A 21,577-nucleotide genomic window follows, 5' to 3' on the forward strand; every position below is an offset into this window, starting at 1 on the left:
ACAATGGTATTCAAAAAGCTAAAAAAGAACCGTGATCCTCCTTATGTTAGCGTACCTGCAAACGCTGTATCAGCGCACGGATTGCAACCGTGCCATGCAGTCACCAGGTGAGTGTCGTGCCACGTGGCGAGCCCTCCCATCTGTTAGCAGGTGCTAGGTATTGGGTACAGCTATTGCTCTGGCTGAGCACCAGATGGAGCGTATATAATGTACTGTACATTATGGGCTATATTGGATCATTGGGGGCCATATATTACCCCGGGCAGGTGAAATACATAGGCCGTGTAATATCCGTGACAAATAAGTTCTGTATAAGGAGACAATGCTCCCTCAGTCTGACATCAGACTGTCAGTGATTGATGTTCTGATGTCGTTTGGGAGCAGGGAGGGGGCGCAGCGGCCTCCATTTTTGAAGAGGCGTGTCACTGCCGTTTAGGGGGAGGGAAGAGGCTACAATCTTTTTTTTCTTTTTTGGGATGGAGATATCCTGGACTCTTGCAAGGCTCTGCAACAGCTAGCTTGTGTGACCCCATGGGTGCCGCAAGCCGGCCAATGATGTCGCAATGATGAGTCTTAGGACGCAGCTCGGTTTGCTACTGCAGCTGGAGCCGTATACTTGTAATAGACACCTCCTGCTGCATTTACTGTATATACAGCGCTGTCGCTGCTGCGTACATCTGACTGAGGCCCTTTCTGCTCAACATCCTCCCCTTCTCCAGAGACTACGTCTTATTGCCACATGCGCCTGTCTCTGACGCGGTCAGCAGGGGAATACCTCCCACCAATAGGAAGCATCTGTGAGCCCATCTCCCGTATACAGCAGGTATATACCACATCGCTAGGCACAGGGGGGAACCATCTGGCTGGAAAGGCTTCATGCTTTATAATGGCACTCTCCCTGACAGCTAGAAATTCATGTGTGTGTCATACAGGTTGATAAATCTCTACACTTCCAGCGTCACAGAACGCGTGTACACACGGTGATCCGTGCTGGGAAACATTGCATGTATATGTTTCCATGGCCCAAAGTATACAGCGTGCGTCCAATAAAATACATCTATTTGGTATCCTTGTACATGTTACGTTGCAGAGCAAATCAAGTTGTGAGATCGGAGATGTGGGTTGAATTAATTACAAGAAATTGTGATCTACAAATCACAGTGTTTTTGAAATGTTTTTCCATTTATTGTGGCCATGTTGTTTTTATTTTTTTAAATGCATGTATCTATCTATCTATCTATCTATCTATCTATCTATCTATCTATCTATCTATCTCATAACTATCTATCTCATATCTATCTATCTATCTATCTATCTATCTATCTATCTATCTCATAACTATCTATCTCATATCTATCAATCCATCTCATAACTATCTATCTCATATCTATCTATCTATCTCATAACTATCTCATATCTATCTATCTATCTATCTTTCTATCTCATAACTATCTATCTATCTATCTATCTATCTATCTCATAACTATCTCATATCTATCTATCTATCTTTCTATCTATCTCGTAACTATCTATCGATCTATCTCATATCTATCTATCTATCTATCTATCTCATAACTTTCTCATATCTATCTATCTTTCTATCTCGTAACTATCTATCTATCTCATATCTATCGATCTATCTCATATCTATCTCATAACTATCTATCGATCTATCTATCTATCTATCTCATATCTATCTATCTCATATCTATCTCATAACTATCTATAGATCTATCTCATATCTATCTCATATCTATCTATCTATCTATCTATCTCATAACTATCTATAGATCTATCTCATATCTATCTATCTATCTCATATCTATCTCATAACTATCTATAGATCTATCTCATATCTATCTCATAACTATCTATAGATCTATCTCATATCTATCTATCTATCTATCTATCTATCTCATAACGATCTATCTATCTCATATCTATCTATCTATCTATCTATCTATCTATCTATCTATCTATCTATCTATCTATCTATCTATCTATCTCATAACTATATCTATCTCATATCTATCAGTATCTATCTCATATCTATCTATCTATCTATCTCATAACTATCTATCTCATATCTATCAATCCATCTATCTATCTATCTATCTATCTATCTATCTATCTATCTATCTCATATATATCTCATATCTATCTCATATCTATCTCATAACTATCTATCTATCTATCTATCTATCTCATATCTATCTATCTCATATCTATCTCATAACTATCTATAGATCTATCTCATAACTATCTATCTATCTATCTATCTATCTATCTCATATCTATCTCATAACTATCTATAGATCTATCTCATATCTATGTATCTATCTCATATCTATCTCATAACTATCTATAGATCTATCTCATATCTATCTCATATCTATCTATCTATCTATCTATCTATCTATCTCATAACGATCTATCTATCTCATATCTATCCATCTCATATCTATCTATCTATCTATCTATCTATCTATCTATCTATCTATCTATCTATCTCATAACTATATCTATCAGTATCTATCTCATATCTATCTATCTATCTATCTATCTATCTATCTATCTATCTATCTATCTATCTATCTATCTCATATATATCTCATATCTATCTCATATCTATCTCATAACTATCTATCGATCTATCTATCTATCTCATATCTATCTATCTCATATCTATCTCATAACTATCTATAGATCTATCTCATATCTATCTCATAACTATCTATCTATCTATCTATCTATCTCATATCTATCTCATAACTATCTATAGATCTATCTCATATCTATCTATCTATCTCATATCTATCTCATAACTATCTATAGATCTATCTCATATCTATCTCATAACTATCTATAGATCTATCTCATATCTATCTCATATCTATCTATCTATCTATCTATCTATCTATCTATCTATCTATCTATCTCATAACGATCTATCTATCTCATATCTATCCATCTCATATCTATCTATCTATCTATCTATCTATCTATCTCATAACTATATCTATCTCATATCTATCAGTATCTATCTCATATCTATCTATCTATCTATCTCATAACTATCTATCTCATATCTATCAATCTATCTATCTATCTATCTATCTATCTATCTATCTATCTATCTATCTATCTATCTATCTCATATATATCTCATATCTATCTCATATCTATCTCATAACTATCTATCGATCTATCTATCTATCTATCTCATATCTATCTATCTCATATCTATCTCATAACTATCTATAGATCTATCTCATAACTATCTATCTATCTATCTATCTATCTATCTATCTATCTCATATCTATCTCATAACTATCTATAGATCTATCTCATATCTATGTATCTATCTCATATCTATCTCATAACTATCTATAGATCTATCTCATATCTATCTCATATCTATCTATCTATCTATCTATCTATCTATCTATCTATCTATCTATCTATCTATCTATCTATCTATCTCATAACGATCTATCTATCTCATATCTATCCATCTCATATCTATCTATCTATCTATCTATCTATCTCATAACGATCTATCTATCTCATATCTATCCATCTCATATCTATCTATCTATCTATCTATCTATCTATCTATCTATCTATCTATCTATCTATCTATCTATCTCATAACTATATCTATCAGTATCTATCTCATATCTATCTATCTATCTATCTATCTATCTATCTATCTATCTATCTCATATATATCTCATATCTATCTCATATCTATCTCATAACTATCTATCGATCTATCTATCTATCTCATATCTATCTATCTATCTATCTATCTATCTATCTATCTATCTATCTATCTCATATCTATCTCATAACTATCTATAGATCTATCTCATATCTATCTATCTATCTCATATCTATCTCATAACTATCTATAGATCTATCTCATATCTATCTCATAACTATCTATAGATCTATCTCATATCTATCTCATATCTATCTATCTATCTATCTATCTATCTATCTATCTATCTATCTCATAACGATCTATCTATCTCATATCTATCCATCTCATATCTATCTATCTATCTATCTATCTATCTATCTATCTATCTATCTATCTATCTATCTATCTATCTATCTATCTCATAACTATATCTATCTCATATCTATCAGTATCTATCTCATATCTATCTATCTATCTATCTATCTATCTATCTATCTCATAACTATCTATCTCATAACTATCTATCTCATATCTATCTATCTATCTATCTATCTATCTATCTATCTATCTATCTATCTCATATCTATCTCATATCTATCTCATATCTATCTCATAACTATCTATAGATCTATCTCATATCTATCTCATATCTATCTATCTATCTATATCTCATAACTATCTATCTATCTATCTATCTATCTATCTATCTATCTATCTATCTATCTATCTATCTATCTCATAACTATCTATAGATCTATCTCATATCTATCTCATATCTTTCTATCTATCTATCTATCTATCTATCTATCTATCTATCTATCTATCTATCTATCTATCTATCTATCTATCTCATAACGATCTATCTATCTCATATCTATCCATCTCATATCTATCTATCTATCTATCTATCTATCTATCTATCTATCTATCTATCTATCTCATAACTATATCTATCTCATATCTATCAGTATCTATCTCATATCTATCTATCTATCTATCTATCTATCTCATAACTATCTATCTCATATCTATCTATCAGTATCTATCTCATATCTATCTATCTATCTATCTATCTATCTATCTATCTCATAACTATCTATCTCATATCTATCAATCCATCTCATAACTATCTATCTCATATCTATCCATCTCATATCTATCTATCTATCTATCTATCTATCTATCTCATAACTATCTATCTCATATCTATCTATCAGTATCTATCTCATATCTATCTATCTATCTATCTATCTCATAACTATCTATCTCATATCTATCAATCCATCTCATAACTATCTATCTCATATCTATCTATCTATCTCATAACTATCTCATATCTATCTCATATCTATCTATCTATCTATCTATCTATCTATCTATCTATCTCATAACTATCTATAGATCTATCTCATATCTATCTATCTATCTATCTATCTATCTATCTATCTATCTATCTATCTATCTATCTCATAACTATCTATCTATCTCATAACTATCTATCTCATAACTATCTATCTCATAACTATCTATAGATCTATCTCATATCTATCTATCTATCTATCTATCTATCTATCTATCTATCTATCTATCTATCTATCTATAAGAATAATAACTAGAATCCTGCTTGAAGGGTAATTCTGGCACAGACTCCGGGCAGCGAGAGATTAATACATATGAGGTGCTGTGATCCTGAGAATTGTGCGTGTGTTATTGATGATCGTGTAGTGTAATATATAACGCTCACAGGTGATGGATGAGAAATGTATGTCGTGTCTGTGTTTGCTGCCACCTAGTGGAACGCTGAGATATCAGTTGTCAGTGCAGAGTTCCCTGTTACACTGTGTGCCAGGTAGGCTGATACAATCACTGCTTTGTACATAGGCCTCTTCCTGCCAGGCTGATGTCATGCTGGTGCTCCTGGTCAGAGAACTACAGAAATCAGCAGCTTTACATCTGACGGAGAGTAAATGTATAATAGTAATTATTAATAGTCACTAAGAAACCTTAAATAATAAGACAAGATATTCTGTTACCCAGTATACATTATATCAGCCTGACTGCTTTTAGTTTATTTTATTACAAGAAATCTTTACACTCACACGTCCATTATCCCCCCCGCAGCCCGGATCCCCCCGTCCCAGGGTAACGTGTCTGCATTGTTTGGCCTAGGCATAAATAAATATTGGGTTTCATACGCGGTTGGTAATTGCGTTACGTAGCCGCCTGTGTTGCAATGCCAAAGCATTTCTCATAACCGCGTTCCCAATTGTTATGTAAACTCCTGCCAGGTCTGTGACAGATGGAGGTGGGGGGAATACACTGTATGTGTAAGAGCAGGGGAAGTGACCCGGGTGAGATGTACGGGAACGGTTTAGTACATGGACGCCGGCAGGCAGGATTTGTTTAGGTCTCTGTATCCTATATAGATGGTGTTTGGAAACATTTTCTAAGTGCTGGCTGGAAGTAAATGTAGAATTTCTGTATTTAAACCCTTAACCCCTAGATGATCAGCATGAGACTACCATTGGGGATTCATTATGATATGCCAGATCGCGGCGGTCAGGAGGTCAGTCGGCAAAATAAATGCCCCCCCCCCCCCCCCCCCCATTGGGGATTACAGCTGATTAGCAGACAAAAAATATAATTACAGGTGCGTTTTTCAGTAGAGATTAGATAAAGGTTTAATTTTTAAAAAATGTGTATGTTGCAAATTTTGTTCCCAGGTCTACCCCTGCCCCCCCACACACACGCACTCTCAGCGCAATAAATGAACACCCCACCTCTATTCTCTGCCTGTGCGTTCTATGTAGTGCGGACTCCGCGTGGAATGTCTTACCATAGGTGCAATGAACAGATTGTGTTGCTGCATACTAAAGAGATGTTTTATTATAATTATGCGCCGTACTGTACCCGTTGGTGTGACAGTGATAAGTGGGGGCACTTAGCAGTACCGGGTGAGTGGCTGAAATCGGGAGGCCTGCTTTCTTCATCCCTCTGCCAGAGATCCAGTCGGCCCGTGGGTTACTGACCCTGTAGTCTGTACCCAAGTCAGGCCCTTACTACGCAGTGAGGCTGTTACTTTCTAATTCTTTTGTCATTTTTTTCGAATGATATAAGTATCACAGGTGTATAAAGACCTATGTTGTCTTGTATATGCAGTGCCGTAACTAGGCATTTTAGCGCTGTGTGCAAGAAACAGCATTGGCGGCCCCCCTTTATGCAAGATAGGGGCAAAATATATAGGGGCGTGGCTTCATGGGTAAGGGGCGTGGACACAAAATAATACCAATTCATACTACGGTGCACAGTAGTCTCCATTATTCAAATTACGCCGCACAGTAGCGCCACTACACCAGGTAGAGCCCCTTTTACACCTTACGGCGGACAGCGTCCCCCTTTTTACACATTACGGCAGACAGCGTCCCCCTTTTTACACATTACGTCAGACAGCGTCCCCCTTTTTACACATTACGGCAGACAGCGTCCCCTTTTTACACATTACGTCAGACAGCGTCCCCATTTTTACACATTACGGCAGTCAGTCCCCTTTTTTACACATGACGGCAGAGAGAGAGAGAGATACTTACCATCTCTCCCCGCTGGCAGTCAGGCTCCTCGTGCTGGCAGATCCATTCCCGGGCAGCGGAGGAGGAAAAGGAGGGAGGGGGACTGGAGCCGCAGCAGCGCTTTGTAATTGGTGGAGACGCTGCTGCAGCAGTCCCCTCTCCTTCCACATTGGCTGGCCGGCGCCGCTGTGAATGCTGGGATGAGGGAATGCTGGGATGAAAACTCAGCTTTGGTTTTATTCATTTTTTTATTTATTTAACTTAAAAAACAAAACAAAAAATGATAACCAAGTCCTCCTGTGTCAGTGAGAGAGGGTGGATTTCTGCTGTGAGATGGACCCGTGTCTTTCTCTGTTGAGTACCTGTAAAATGGCTGCCGAGGTTCTGGCTTGCGTCTGCTCTGTGGCCTCTCGGCTGCTCCGCTGGCGCTTTGCTAGCACATTGCGGCGATAGCTGATTTTCCTGCACAAGTATATAAATGCCAGTTTTCTTTGGGTCCATGTTTCTTGGTCGCACAGCCTCAGCCATGGAATAGCACGCAAGCAGTGTGGACAGCAGCGCTTGCTCTTATCTTCCCTCTTGATAAGTAGAGACGAGTCACTATGTATCATTGCTGCTTGCGGGCAGTTAGCCCAGTAATGTGAGCCTGCTTACTGGGGAGCAAGCGTGCTGAAGGCAATCCGATTCTACGGTGCAAACCGCAGGCGTGAGATGCTGTAAGGGGAAAGTTTTCTACAGTTCAGAAGAAAAGACCAACTATTCCATTTTTTTTTTTAGAAACTTCCATATTACGATATCACTCCGCTCTGTGACTGTAAATTCTCTCCGAGGCTTTAGCTTCATCCACACAGGAGCCATCTGACCCTAATATATGGGATGGATATAAACTACAGTCCAAGACGTTGTCTTTTTTTGTCATCTTCTGTTAAGATGTACACCTGTAATGGCGCCCTTGGATATTGGGCCTAATTCAGACCTGATCGCAAAAGCTAAATCTTTCTCTAATGGACAAAACCATGTTCACTGCAGGGGGGGCAGATGTAACATGTGCAGAGAGTGAAGGATTTGGGTGGGTTATATTGTTTCTGTGCAGGGTAAATACTGGCTGCTTTATTTTTACACTGCAATTTAGATTTCCGTTTGAACACACCCCACCCAAATCTAACTCTCTCTGCACATGTTACATCTACCCCACCTGCCACACATCACCCAAATCTAACTGTCTCTGCACATGTTACGTCTGTCCCACCTGCAGTGCAGCATGATTTTGCCCATTAGAGAGAAAGTTTGCTGTTGTGATCAGGTTTGAATTAGAGCCATTGTTACAGCACACCATAAAGCTATCCATGTAATTCATACCCCAATGCCAAATAAGTGTGTTGCGTTTACAGTTCAGTACGACAGTGTGTGATTTCCGTGCAGTGCTCCATATTTGCTAGTCTGGGTAGTGTTGTTGACACCGTGTTTTATTGTTCCAAACGTCAAGTTCTTGCCGTGGTGGGAAATTGACCAAGCATGTTGCCCCCACCACCGTTACAAGTCTCCTTGCGTTACAGCAGCAGCACGCAATACTTTACTCTTATAAATAGTTTTATGTTTATTTTAGCTTCAGTTTGTTTTTTAAATGACAAATCTTTATGTTTTGGACTTGGAGAATTCCAGATGTAGGCGTTTGTATTTCTCCGTAATTTGGGGCAGATGTTTAATGCCTGCTAAGATACCATTAAACTGTACCCCGTCACCAGTGCTGCGCCTGCTAGCACCACCTCTTGCGTGCGGCCGTGTAGTACAATATGGAAGGTCGACATTCTCAAGCGTTGACACCAGAATGTTTTTGTTCAGATTTTAGCCTAACCATAAAAAATACACAGAAAATGTACTGTCGACACCAGAATGCTGATGGTACGGTTTTGTATTATTTTTAGGGTTAGGCTAAAATGTGCTAAAAACTGTATGTCAACATTCTGGTGTCAACGTGTTAAATGTCAACATTATGCGGTCAATCCAATTGAACGCTTCTTAATTGCGGTACAAGTAAGCTCAGCTGTATGCGGCATTTTCAGTATCGCCGTATTCGTGGGCTCCTGTTCACAGCCACATAGGGATGCAAGCAAAAATGTGGCACAAGAAAGGGGTGAAATCGGATGCTTTACTCGCCACCACAATGGCAACCCGAACCCCCCCAGGAGCTGCTCGCACTGAATTGGATTGCCCCCTATGAACATGGCAACATTATAACTATGTCTACATCTTTGAATGTTGACTGCTTTCTTTGTCAACTTTATGTCCACGTCGACAGTCAGAACCTATTGGCTTTCTGACCGGATGCGGGCGTGTCTGATTGGTGCAGGGATATTTTGTTGTGTGAAACGTGCTTCCAAAAAATCCCATAGCACTATAAAGCCGGGTACACACTAGGCGGTTAATTGGACGATGTTTAGCTCTGACGCGGATCGGAACACTATATCTGCCACGTCGCTCAGTGTGTACCCGCGATTGCACTCTCCTGCAGGTCGTTCCCTGGGTCGTCCTTTCGGGCGTAGTACAGATGGAGCCCTGCTCATCTATCCATTTTAATAGGAGTAAGTGAGCCGGGGGAGTCGGACTTAATCCCCTGATGTATTGTTCTCTCTGTATTGTATTGCAGCTGAGAACAATAGATGAAAGGCTTATGCTAATACGCCTTGGTGCACCTAGGTGCAGCAGAGAAGGCTAGATGGCATGCATTTTAAATGTGGCAGGAAACGATACATTATGCCGTCATCCACGGCGGCACATGTATCGCGTAGTCGCTGGGTACACGCATCGTTTAGTGTGTACCCAGCAGTAGGTTTTATTGTTTGTTTTAATCAGACTTTTTTCACGTGTTGAACTCCCCCCGCCGCCATCAATTTAAACGAGACACTTATTTCATTATTTCTATTTCAAAGATAAAGTTGTGGCTTTCCCTCGTCTGATTTGATGGACAGGTTCTATGCAGATGAAGCGGCTGGTGTTGGAACGTGACGTCTCGCTGACACGTTATACATATATGAATGGCTGGCGTTACCGGTTTTATTAGTAGATGAAATATGCCATTAAGTGCATTGCGCGCCTTCGCCTTCCGCAATATTCCACGCTCCGGCGGTGACAATCACTTCCATTTATTGTCTATTTGCAGAATGCACAGAGAGCGGCCGCCCTGGAAGCGGTCTTTAATGCTTCTTCTGCACTTTTTAAGTGCTTCAGTAATGATGCGGAGCAGGAGGAGCGCGCATCGGAGCTGTGTGATTTGTGGGGCACGCTATGGGAATATATGTAGTTCAGATGGTGTCAGCAATCACTTTACATTATTAGTACATTAGGAAGCCATTGCTGCGCAGGTTGCGTTATATACTCCACATAGATCAATCTTATGAGCTGCCAGTCTTTATGAAGTATGTGCCTCCCTCACACTGATTATACAAATGAGAGGGTTGTAGTCATCTGTCTGTCACTTGGGTACTCGTCGTTCCCCTCTGACCCTGGCGTCAGACTGGCGAGGTCTCTGGTCTCACAGTAGCCGGTCTTATAGTATAGTATAGTATAGTATAGTATTACTTTTATTTCACAGACGCACATAAACACTTTCTTTTTATCCTGTTCAGTTCCGAAATGTTGCTGTAGTTTTCCGTGCGTTTTGCTTGTGGCGCATCTACGTGATTCATACATGTGTCGGGCAAATGAGAACAGCTGGGGAGTTTTGTGAACTTTTTTTTGTTTTATTATATTTACACATTAATCCTAAACTTATATATAAAAGGTCTACGGATGCTATGTGTATATATAAATAGCTTAACGTTCAAAGTCTGCAACCTAGTGTAGGGACAGTGGTAAAGTTCTGCAAGCGGAGCGGCCGCCCCTGGGTGTGTGAGTGGTGTTTCAGAAGTGTCAGGCTGCCCCCAACCCCTTTCCCCCGTCACACACCTAACGCATACACCTCCCTATCCTTAGCACGGTTTCCGTGAATAACCCCCTGGAAAGCCAACGTTTAGCAGCTTATTCATAAACCGGTTGATAGGTTGACAAGAAATCAACTGGACAATAAATCTAAATGTATGTTATATATCTAATATGGGTGTGATACGGGGTCCTGGTGGTCACATGACCGACACCTGCTTCCCAACCATTAGAATGATGACAGGGTAATCAATTTACTCCTTCCTTGCCCCCTAGCCTAACCCGCCTAAGGTGGCAGCTAGGGCTAAGATAGTGAGGGCGGCGGCCACGGCTAATCATAGGGGGTGGCAGCTAGGGCTAAGATGGTGGGGGCGGCAGCTACGGCTAATCACAGGGGGTGGCAGCTAGGGCTAAGATGGTGGGGGCGGCGGCTACGGCTAATCACAGGGGGTGGCAGCTAGGGCTAAGATGGTGGGGGCGGCGGCTACGGCTAATCACGGGGTGGCAGCTAGGGCTAAGATGGTTGGGGCGGCGGCTACGGCTAATCACGGGGTGGCAGCTAGGGCTAAGATGGTGGGGGCGGCGGCGGCTACGGCTAATCACAGGGGGTGGCAGCTAGGGCTAAGATAGTGAGAGCGGCGGCTACGGCTAATCACGGGGTGGCAGCTAGGGCTAAGATGATGGGGGCTACGGCTAATCATAGGGGATGGCAGCTAGGGCTAAGATGGTGGGGGCGGCGGCTACGGCTAATCACTTGGTGGCAGCTAGGGCTAAGATAGTGGGAGCGGCGGCTACGGCTAATCCCGGGGGGTGGCAGCTATGGCTAAGATAGTGGGAGCGGTGGCGGCTACGGCTAATCACAGGGGGTGGCAGCTAAGGCTAAGATGGTGGGGGCGGCGGCTACGGCTAATCACAGGGGGTGGCAGCTAGGGCTAAGATGATGGGGGCGGTGGCGGCTACGGCTAATCACAGGGGGTGGCAGCTAAGGCTAAGATGGTGGGGGCGGCGGCTACGGCTAATCACAGGGGGTGGCAGCTAGGGCTAAGATGATGGGGCGGTGGCGGCTACGGCTAATCACAGGGGGTGGCAGCTAAGGCTAAGATGGTGGGGGCGGCGGCTACGGCTAATCACAGGGGGTGGCAGCTAGGGCTAAGATGATGGGGGCGGTGGCGGCTACGGCTAATCACAGGGGGTGGCAGCTAGGGCTAAGATGATGGGGGCGGTGGCGGCTACGGCTAATCACAGGGGGTGGCAGCTAAGGCTAAGATAGTGGGAGCGGCGGCTACGGCTAATCCCGGGGGGTGGCAGCTATGGCTAAGATAGTGGGAGCGGTGGCGGCTACGGCTAATCACAGGGGGTGGCAGCTAAGGCTAAGATGGTGGGGCGGCGGCTACGGCTAATCACAGGGGGTGGCAGCTAGGGCTAAGATGATGGGGGCGGTGGCGGCTACGGCTAATCACAGGGGGTGGCAGCTAAGGCTAAGATAGTGGGAGCGGCGGCTACGGCTAATCCCGGGGGGTGGCAGCTATGGCTAAGATAGTGGGAGCGGTGGCGGCTACGGCTAATCACAGGGGGTGGCAGCTAAGGCTAAGATGGTGGGGGCGGCGGCTACGGCTAATCACAGGGGGTGGCAGCTAGGACTAAGATGGTGGGGGCGGTGGCTACGGCTAATCACGGGGTGGCAGCTAGGACTAAGATGGTGGGGGCGGTGGCTACGGCTAATCACAGGGGGTGGCAGCTAGGGCTAAGATGATGGGGGCGGTGGCTACGGCTAATCACAGGGGGTGGCAGCTAGGGCTAAGATGGTGAGGGCGGCGGCTGCGGCTAATCACAGGGGGTGGCAGCTAGGGCTCAGATGGTGGGGGCGGTGGCGGCTACAGCTAATGACGGGGTGGCAGCTAGGGCTAAGATGGTGGGGGCGGTGGCTACAGCTAATCACAGGGGGTGGCAGCTAGGGCTAAGATGGTGGGGGCGGCGGCTACAGCTAATCACTGGGGGTGGCAGCTAGGGCTAAGATGGTGGGGGCGGCGGCTACGGCTAATCACAGGGGGTGGCGGCTAGAGCTAAGATGGTGGGGGCGGCGGCTACAGCTAATCACAGGGGGTGGCAGCTAGGGCTAAGATGGTGGGGGCGGCTACAGCTAATCACAGGGGGTGGCACCTAGGGCTAAGATGGTGGGGGTGGTGGCTACGGCTAATCACAGGGGGTGGCAGCTAGGGCTAAGATGGTGGGGGCGGCGGCGGCTACGGCTAATCACAGGGGGTGGCAGCTAGGGCTAAGATGGTGGGGGCGGTGTCGGCTACGGCTAATCACAGGGGGTGGCAGCTAGGGCTAAGATGGTGGGGGCGGTGGCGGCTACGGCTAATCACAAGGGATGGCAGCTAGGGCTAAGATGGTGGGGGCGGTGGCTGCGGCTACGGCTAATCACAAGGAGTGGCGCCTAGGACTAAGACTTGGGGTGGTGGCGGCTTTAGCTAAACCCCTGCCCCCGATGTTCGGTGTTCCGGGGCCGGGATTCCGTGCGGTGTCACATGGTCGCATCCCCTATATATGTAGAATGATTTAATGAACCTTGTTTTCTGTGTTCATTAATCATCCAACAATCACTGATCCGTATATTTCTCTCTGCTGCCTGTGTGGATTATATGCATTATATACACCCTGACTAATCACGCAGGAACATTGATAAAACACCCAGACGTGGGTGGGACGGGTGAGAATCAACCACACTTAGGTCGACAGTGTTTAGGTCGACCACTATTGGTCGACGGTGACTAAGTCGACACCTAAAATAGGTCAACACGCGCATTAGGTTGACATGTGCAAGGTCGACATAACAAAAGGTCGACATGAGTTTTTTTAAAAGAAATTGGTGTCGGTTTCTTTGTAAAGTGATGGGGAACCCCAATTAGTTCACCGTGTCCCCTTGCATGGCTCGCTTTGTTTGCCAAGCTTCGGGCATGGGACAGGTTACCGTTCCTAATCGTAGTCCACGTGGATCGTAAAGTATGAAAAAGTTCAAAAATATTTTAAAAAAAAGTGAAAAACTCATATCAACCTTTTGTCATGTCGACCTAGAAACCATGTCAACCAATAGTGGTTGACGCAATGACTGTAGACCTACGTGTGGTCGGCCTAGAGACCGGATACTGGATGGGGCGGCATACTATAGTACTCTGCTAATCCTGCACCCGGCCCCGTTCCACCTGAAGCTGTAGTTGTGTGTGAAGGGTAAAAAATGAGCGACATTGTTTAATTTATGGTAAGTGTGTACCCGCGTAAGACACTTCTCTCCTTTTGATGTTTGTAGTAATGTTCCTATGGATGTCTATGGAAGATAAATAAGATCACATTGTTGTTAATTGTTATATAATTGCTGCCTGGAATAACCGTGTATAACAGACTTTTATTGGGAATTGTGATTGAATCCGGGATACTTACACATACAAGTCCTGGTCCACGCCACCACCCGAGGGGGGATAGAACCTTGTGCGCTCGAGTTTGGGTTCCCGTCAGCCGGGAAATCCTACTGATCCCCGATGGTCATCTTTGCTCTATGACTCGTGAGCAGCGAGCCAGTCAGAGTTGGGGGCGGGGTTTTGTGGGTTGCGTTCGGCCATGGGGCTATGTTTCGTGTCGCAGCGCCAGGGAGGAGAACAGAATCAAGACCATTATGGGTCCAAGGGGGTCTATTTACTAAGCCTTGGATGGAGATAAAGTACCAGACAATCAGCTGCTAACTGTCATTTTTCAAACCCAGCCTGTGACATGGCAGCTAGATGCTGATTGGCTGATACTTTATCTCCGGCGACTTTATCTCCATCCAAAGCTTAGTAAATAGACCCCTGTGTGCCATCAGAGCTGGTAGAACCATTGGATCTCTGTCATTGACGGCAAAATCATTGTCCATTGGCACCTAACCATCAGTGGTTTAGCTGAAGAAGGTCAACACTACGTTACTCTGTTTTATTAACGAGTTATTGAAGATGGTAATGTTAAGAATACATATAGCAATTCAAATGAAATGAATCCGATGAGTTATTAAATGGTAATTAGTGTGTGTCACTATTAGTCCCGCGATGCTGGTAACGCTTCCTTTTTCATCGTACTGTTACCTCCTTTACGTCCTCTTTTTATTGATGTAACATTGACCTTCCCGCTGAACGCTGAGCAGTAACCAGGATATGCGACTTGCAGATGTCGCCGTTACTGCGTACATTACATTTGATGCTCCTAATAAACAGTATTACCCGGGAATAAATGCACCGCCTAGTCATTTGATGGCTAGATCACTTTTTCGGCAATGTTTGAAGGGTAGAGATATCCTGGGTCCTATGTGTTCCGTTCTAGTCTCCTCGTTATATCTGAGCAGCTTACATGTATCTCCTCTGAAGAACAACCGGCCAGGGCTTTTAGCGCACGGGGCCTCATACTGCAAATAAAATGCCTGCGCTGTTTGCCGGTTCTTTAATCTTAGGAAGCCGTTTGATGGGTGACCTTGTTATTATTTTCATGTAATGAGGAGTCATTTATCTGGAATTACAGCAGTTTGCTGCCACAGGGTTGCTTGTAATCTGTCTGCTGTATCATCACGGAATGAAGCCCTGTTTATTGCAAACCGATTTGAATCGTAGCATCATTATCTTTTACATTTTACTGACATATTATTACGGAATCAACAGATGAGACTTGGCTTTCTAATTGCCTGAAACCTATCGAAATTCCGCACGATGCACACTGGATAGAATAATAAAAGGTTATGCGGAAACGTGCCTCAGGTCTGAATATGCAATAGGGGGGGATCAAATTAAAATCTGTCCTCTAATCTCGTACAATAAACTGTTGATGGGGGATATTTCGCCTGCCTGGGAAAAACAACATTTGCAATTTATCATGACGAGTTATGGCGGACAGAGAACAATGACTGTTAGTATGCTAATGTACTACAGGTTGAGTATTCCTTATCCAAAATGCTTGGGACCAGAGGTATTTTGGATATGGGATTTTTCCGTATTTTGGAATAATTGCATACCATAATGAGATATCATGGTGATGGGACCTAAATCTAAGCACAGAATGTATTTATGTTACATATACACCTTATACACACAGCCTGAAGGTCATTTTAGCCAATATTTTTTATAACTTTGTGCATTAAACAAAGTGTGTATACATTCACACAATTCATTTATGTTTCATATACACCTTATACACACAGCCTGAAGGTCATTTAATACAATATTTTTAATAACTTTGTGTATTAAACAAAGTTTGTGTACATTGAGCCATCAGAAAACAAAGGTTTCATTATCTCACTCTCACTCAAAAAAGTCCGTATTTCGGAATATTCCGTATTTCGGAATATTTGGATATGGGATACTCAACCTGTAATGTGAGATTTTATTTATCTTACCGCCTTTTGTACTAATTAAAAGGACCGTGTGCACTAAACAGTATTGAAAATTCCATATTCTTGTGGTTTAGTAACTATTGTTTGAAGAAATGTAAAACATTTTAGCGCTATTGCTGATATTACAACAATCCAGCATACGGTATGTAAAACTAGCTGACAACCCGCGTATTTATTAGTAGTCCTTTTACTGGGCGCATTTCAGATCACTCCTTAACGAGCGTAAAACATGCCGCCTTCCTGGACGCTTTGGAACTTAGTTTGATGATTGACAAATTCATTGCACTTTTGCATGTGTAAGATACGTCGCCCTTGGTCTTTGCATGCTGTCAGTCCCCTATGCTGGGATCCTCAGATGTAATTGCCCAGGCTTCAGCTCTACAAGTGGACCCACATTCCATGTTTTATTCAGTCTATGCTTTGACCACGCCCAGTATTTCCGGCACAGTGATGACTTCATCAGGGGTTGTGATGAAGTCACCGTTGCAATGCAACATGTTAGGTGTGGTGTAAGCCGAGAGGTATAAGCACATAGGACTTGGAACCACTTTATAAAACGGCATTTGTTGGGGTCTGGTGGTATTTTTGGTCGACATTTAACATGTTGTATAGCGCACACATATTCTGCAGCGCTTTACAGAGAATATTTGCCTATGTTCCCTACACACACACACACACACACACACACACACACACACACACACACACACACACACACACACACACACACACACCTAGAATACCCAGAGGAAACCCACACAAGTACGGGGAGAATATACAAACTCCACACAGTTAGTCATGTTGGTAATTGAACCCATGACCTCAGTACTGTGTGGCAGTAATGCTAACCACTACACCATCCATGCTGCCCATAGCGATTCAACATTCATTATGTCTACACAGATAACATGAGACTATTGACAAACCATCCCTGGTGGTACAGTGTTGTCAGCGGTGTCTCCAGAATTGTCTTCCAGTTCCAGGAGGTCATCGGAGAAGTTTTGGTGGAGACGTTTATCAGCTTTCGAAGAGTGTTGACACACGCAATACTCCACATATCCCTCTCCATTCTTTGTGGCTTGCGCATTTGGACTATGCATTACCAGGACAACTATCGGAAGAGGTTTTCTCGCACACCGGCGTGCAGGCTATCGTAAGGGGAAGATTAGCGCAATTTACTTGCAACGTTTGCTACATCTCCCCCACAGGTGTGTAAGCATCCTTTTTACCGTGTAACACCATTCTATTCTAAATTAAGCCCAGACGCAGCACGTTTTGCTAATATATAGACATCAGAACATATCAGACCAGTGTGACATGTTTGTCAAGAAAACTTAATTGAGACGTTATAATTGCTCTCATTTCCAAAGTACATGATGTTATTTTTTTATCAGTCGTTATGCAAATCGCCGCTAGGAAGAAGTGATTGTGGACCTGCTTTGATAACACGTCTATCAGAGAACATCAGCAGGCGCCGCCGGCAGATTAACCTCATGGCTAAATTCGGAAAGCGGCGGCTCGTCAGCGAGTTCTTCGTGGAGATGTGCCGTAGATGGCGTGTAATGTATACAAATGCATTTTGTTTCAGGCAGGGATTGCTGCTACTTAGCGCAGTGAGAAGTTTTCATTTCCATGGCTAACGAGCACAAACTTTTCATGCAGCGCGACTGGATAGTCATCTGTCAAAACACCCGAGAAGGTTTTGGTATAATTAAATCAGACTGAGGTTGAGCTAAAAACAAACCCACCTCCCAATTTCCGCATGTTTGTGATTAATGCCTACTTTCAATGCTTATCACGGTTTCCGCTAATCAACTTATGTCAAGACACGGAACATTTCATTTGACAAGTAAGAGTTACTTTACTTTCTAAACTTGCTTGTCTTATGGGCGTAAACTATTTGTTTAACCTCCGTAACCCGTTGCCTCAGTGTGAGGATGTGCTTGGTGATTAGACGCCAATGTAGCCATACAACAATCCCCAGATTATGTTCCGGTATGAAATGCCAAATCAGTAACAACAGTTAGATGGAAAGGTCCAACGCTCCTGGAATGTCTGTGAGACTCTAGAATTTGGGGGGAGTAGACCCAGGTACTCAGGAGACCTCCAGGAACATGCCCTACACTTGTTGTCCATTGCAGTATGACATCATGGGGGGGTGGGGCTGATTTGCTTGCATCGATGGCTTAGGTTGGTGCAAGCACCGTGGAAGGCTGTGGCCTCACACAATACTTAATAGCGATGGCGTTTTGGCACTTATTTGCCATTGGGAGCAAGCCATCGATAGTCAGTGGCCACCCCTATCAGAAGATAAATGTGCTGTATGCTCACCGCTTTCACTAGCAGTAACCAGCATTGTGCCAGAGTTCAGTTTGCTCCCCGGATTTTCATAACGCGTTTTATTCAATCCAGCGCCATCAGATGATTGTAACTGTAATTGCTACATCTTCCTGCGCATGTATCTGTGTATTGCTACAGTAATATCTCGCTGGGTCTGGCAACAGCTTCTCCTTCTGACAACTAGATTTATTTAGCTGGAAATATGTGGAATGGAAGAAGAAAAAACAGAAAGACGAACACAAAAGAATCTGTATTTTGTTTTGTGCGGGAGGATAAGTCGGGCACAGTTTCAGATATTACATAACACTTGTCATGTGTGTACCAGGATAAGTGGGAGAAGATGCCGGTAGCTGAAGTGCCAAGCACTTGTCACCCACGCGTTTCATCATTTAAATATTTGTACCTAGTGTCAGACTGGCAGCCAGTAGCTGTACACATCGGATACATCTTATACTGCACAGTCCTTTGGAAACGAGACTCTGACTATAATATATAATGACGTTACTGCGTGTGTGATGGGATAAAAATAGGTTTCTACCGAGAGTACTATTTTCAGGTAGACCTGTCGCCACGAATTAAAGTTTTCCTGTGAATTAATTACCGCCGAGCATGATTATTTTGGAAATCCGTTCTTTAGGTACTGATGTGCTAGAGCTCGGTTTACCGGTGAAGGTTTATATTCCAGAGTCCTCTGAATTGCAGGCTGGCTCTGGCGTATCTTAGTACACGGATTTGCTGCAGGTAGGTCCTAGCACAGTATACTGATTAATGCACTAATTGGAAACGCGTTGGTTCTACGTGATCTGAAAGAGGAATATTAGGAGGCAGCAGTTCTGTAAGAAGATCATTTCAGTGCACGGTGATCGCCAACTATAGGTATTAGGTAGGTAGGCTGGGTGACTTGCCCCTGTAGTGACCTATTGTGTGCAAGTTACTGCCCCCGCCTGCTAGAAGTGTGCCCCTGCAGTGACTCTGTGCATTGCATACAGCCACCGTAAGTCACACGTCAGACATGTATGTACTGGACAGTGTCCCTCTACATGCCAATAAGGGTGTCTGTACGCTTACCTGCCCCGTGGTAAACCTGTATGTAATGCCAGCCAGATGCCTATCGGGGACGCTCTGTATACAGACCAACGTGTGGCGTCTAGTCGTCCCCAGCAGGAAGCATAAAGGGGCTTAGCGCATTGTTTGTGCGCATGAAACTCGCTGCTGTTGGATAACTTTGCTCAAGCGCTAGCTTTTGAAGGGGTACAGTATGATTTACCGACGGACACAATACCATTTCAAAATACCGACATGAGTTTTTCTGCTTTTTTGGTGTCCATGTTGACATGGACACTGTATAAGTGTACCACGTCCCCTCGCATGGCGAGCGTGCTCTGCACACTATTATATTCCCCCTCCAGGTCCAATGGGATGGTAAAGTATGAACAACAATTCCGTAAAAATGCACGTCGGCATTTTAATTGTCGGTATTCTGATTATGTCTGCATTTTGAACATGTCAGTATAATGAACGTTGGTATTTTGACTGTTGGTCAAAATACCCCTCTTGAAGCATTTTTCACCCCCTGTGCGTCACACGCCAGACCAAGATCTCTGATCTCACATACCGAGTAAGGGGTCCGGCCCACTCTGTTGCTGGGTAGTCCTGGGGGTGTATTTACTAAAATGGGAGTTCTATTTAAGATGGGATGTTGCCCATAGCAACCAATCAGATTCCAGGTATTATCTTCTAGAAGGTGCTAGATAAATGAGAAGTAAAATCTGATTGGTTGCTATGGGCAACATTTCATCTGAAATAGAATTCCCATCTTAGTAAATTTACCCCCTGGAGTCCTCTTGGTCTAGGCTAGAGTTCCTTCTGCCACCTTTGTGGAACCGGTAGGGCATTCTTTCAGAGCGCTCCACCTTTGGGGCAGCAACTTGTTTCTTCCGGATAGGCTCCCTCTGATGTTGGCAGGCTTGAGGTACAATAGCAAAATGCAATGAAGCAAGAGACAAAGCTCTTATTTTGGAGCATGCTAATAATAGAGCAGTAAGTAAATATAGCTTTGGATAAATCCCAGGCGGAGGCACAGTCCTCTCTGAAACTGCGGTCGGGTATTGCTGACGTCATGATGCACGCCATCGTAATACCACCTTCACTATGCCAGCGTATGAGGTCTTCTATCCTCTAGTGTTCCTGTGCTTCATCAGGTTTCTTGTGTACCTGGCTCGCCTCTCGCGTCCCTCCATCATCCAGATACTGAGTGTATGCAACAGTGAGTACTGCTGTACAAGCAGACTGCTGCGCATTAAACAAGTGTCATTCCCGAATGTCGGCGTGGGAGCAATTAAGCACAGTGTACTAATTGCTTCTCTGGCGTTAACCCTTATCCGTAAATCAATTGATTTGGGGCTGGTTCCCTATTGGCTCGTCACTCCAGCCGTTCCCCAGCGCATTACGTTACCTTCCGTGCAATTGTCCTTGCAGCAGACATCTCCAAACCTATTACAAGTGCAGATCAATTTCATAGAGCTTACTCCTTGATCTAAGTTAATGGAGAAGTTTAACATTTGCGTATTTCTTCTTATCCCATTTATTATCTTCTATTAAATCAGTTATTTAATCAATGTTGCGCCTGTTGTTAC

General features: G+C 43.2%; 1 protein-coding gene across 3 annotated transcripts in view; it reads left to right on the forward strand.

The window, feature by feature from the left end:
* Window positions 1-21,577, forward strand: part of PARD3B (par-3 family cell polarity regulator beta) — a 1,283,796-nt gene that overhangs the window by 120,261 nt on the left and 1,141,958 nt on the right. The gene's annotated exons all lie outside the window — the stretch shown is intronic.

This window comes from Pseudophryne corroboree, chromosome 7, assembly GCF_028390025.1.
Source record: "Pseudophryne corroboree isolate aPseCor3 chromosome 7, aPseCor3.hap2, whole genome shotgun sequence".
Lineage (NCBI taxonomy): Eukaryota > Metazoa > Chordata > Amphibia > Anura > Myobatrachidae > Pseudophryne > Pseudophryne corroboree.